This window comes from Amphimedon queenslandica, unplaced genomic scaffold (genome assembly GCF_000090795.2).
Source record: "Amphimedon queenslandica unplaced genomic scaffold, v1.1 AMPQUscaffold_10762, whole genome shotgun sequence".
Lineage (NCBI taxonomy): Eukaryota > Metazoa > Porifera > Demospongiae > Haplosclerida > Niphatidae > Amphimedon > Amphimedon queenslandica.
Window position 1 is genome coordinate 3,073 of NW_003548988.1, and position 2,554 is coordinate 5,626.

At 35.9% G+C, this 2,554-nt stretch overlaps 1 long non-coding RNA gene across 1 annotated transcript; it reads right to left on the minus strand.

Moving 5' to 3' along the window:
• Positions 1-1,224: 1,224 nt before the first annotated feature.
• On the minus strand, positions 1,225-1,540 carry LOC109589892 (uncharacterized). The gene is made up of 3 exons (XR_002188995.1): positions 1,524-1,540; positions 1,370-1,476; positions 1,225-1,320 (listed from the first exon to the last, which is right to left on the minus strand). It is a non-coding gene; the product is annotated as an uncharacterized LOC109589892 (long non-coding RNA).
• Between the last annotated feature and the right edge of the window lie 1,014 nt (positions 1,541-2,554).

Genomic DNA, 2,554 nt, shown 5'->3' on the forward strand with positions numbered 1-2,554 from the left:
TTGTCACGATCTGGAAGACAGAGGGGGGTTCGGTTGGTTCTTGTTACCTCATGATCTCCAGTTGGTATGACTGGAACACTATTTGCAATTGATGAACGTACTTCAACTTCATTGATAAGAAATTTGTGTAACTCTTTTTTCCATAAGTTTAATCGGCCTTCAAACCTTTTTTTCTCCAATAACTTCCATGCAGCCGTATCATCGATGGGTGGTTCTTTCAATGGCTCATTTATATCTCTGTCATCCCTTCTGTCAACACGCTCCATGTTAGCAAATGTGAGGACAAAGACAGCATGATTCCAGAACCCCTGACCAAATGCTTCAGTTAGCTTCTTCATTGCTTTCTTGTCGTCATCTCCCAATCGTGTGTTGGTCATCTTAGTGCAATAGAGAACCAAACTTAACTTTTTGCACTTTTGTTTCATTTTTGCAATATATTCCTCTTCATTTGACAAGCTATCTTGCAGGCCAGGAGAATCAAAAACTACAACTGGCACGCCATTGATCTCTTTCTCAAATTCTTCAACTTCTGTAGTACATCTGTCAGCACCAGCTCCTTCTCTGGCAATGCTAGCCCCCAGTAAACCATTTATAAGAGTGGACTTTCCTTGACCTGTCTTCCCAGTGACTAGTATCCTCAGCTCTTTACCACCAGAGTTACTAGTTAGTGCCCCTTCTCCATACTTATTAATCAAGTCAGCTTGCATCCCTGATATCTCTCCAGGTACCTCCTGGACGGATTGCAAGAGCTTGCCCTTCACTTCTCTTAGCTTTGGCGCGTAATACATGAACTTCTGGAAAATATTATAATCTGACGGTGCTGGCGGCTTTGTTTCAGACATGATTCCAGCATATATACTAGAGCAGGTAGCAAAATCGTCTTAGAGCCCGAGCTATTTCTTCTTGGCATATAGATACTGTATCTATGTTTTTGGCCTGCGCAGCAGCGCAAGCCGTATGCGCAAGGGCCGGCGCGGTTTTACAATCATAAAAAATGTCACCTAATCACCTAATACAATTAGTTCCGAAATTAAGTTACCTTTTTTATACATCATAACACATAAAACTCACTATTTATGCTTAGCTAGCTGAGCCGGCCGGGCTGAGACCCCACACACCACAGGGCCAATATAAAACTCCCCTCTGCCCCCTTAAATGTATACATTGTAAATTCCAATCAAAGAACTAATTTGATTTTATTTTACAAATAAAAAAACAGTTGCTATGCATGGCAAATAGAGTTACCGTATAGCAGGAAGCATCTAAAATGTGACGGTGAGTTCTATTTTAGTCAATCAATTGTATGTGTCAACCAGTGACCTAAAATATCAATGCCTTGTCATTTATCATTAATCTAATAAAAGTATACTTTGTATGTTCTTGGTAGCATCTTCAGCAGTGACATCAGTCAAAGACGTAAATGTTATGCTATAGACTTTGTTTGGATTCATTAAAAACCCATTATCACTAACAGCACTGTACAATAAAGTATAAAACAAATAACTTGTAAAAAATGATCTCACGTGAAATAATTATACTTGTGATCCATTATCCAACATTACATAAACTGCAGTTGCATCAGATTGGAGACTGAACTATTATTATCAAGAAATTATTTAGTCAAATGACTACACATAATCGATGCTATATAAACTTACTGATACTTCATTTGAAGATAAAGATGTCATATTACTGATTGTTAGTTATTCTAGCTTGAGGAAGATTAGCTTTTGTGAAATTTCCAGGAAAGAAATAAGTTGAAGCAAGAATCTTGTTATCTGAACCATCTGCAGCAATTAAAATGATATTTGTATTCTTAAAAACTGAGCATAACCTTCAGCAAGAGTACTCTTGCCTTCAGTTATCCAAATATGTAGATAAGCATCATTTACTGTAACACTTCCTTGAAATATATCACTAATCTTGTATTCAGCTACTTGTGTTCCTGTAAATCCTTCAGACTTACGGTTTGGTACTTTCTTCTGAGATACTGTTTTACTCTACACAGCATACACAATCAATAGCACATTGTGTCTTACTGATAAAGAATATTTAATAGACATCTATCGATTATCAACAATCCCATAGATTCCTATTGATTTATCCATCTGATATGCTGACAATGAGACATCAAAATAAATCTTAAAATAAATGAATACTGATGCACTATATAGTCAAGTACTTTCTTCATAGCATAATCCAGCAACTTCCATCTTCCAACATATTTCAGCTTTGTGTAGTGTCCTAATACCGGTATTGGAGAACAAGAGCATTAAGTCTTGAAAACTATAAATTGTTCGAAGAGATTTTTTATTATATTTTCTGATGCATATATACATGTACTTATGCTGTGTTGAAAGTTTGAGCTCATGCATAACAATTAAAATTGAAATTTTTATAGTTCCTCAAAAATTGAGCTAAGCAGGGACTTTGGCTAAATTTTTGTCAAAAATTAAAATTAGAGAATTCTAATTTTTCCTGATACAGATACATGTTATTATGTTGTGAGCGGATTCTGATTATGATTGTGATTCCAATTTTGATTTCACAAAAA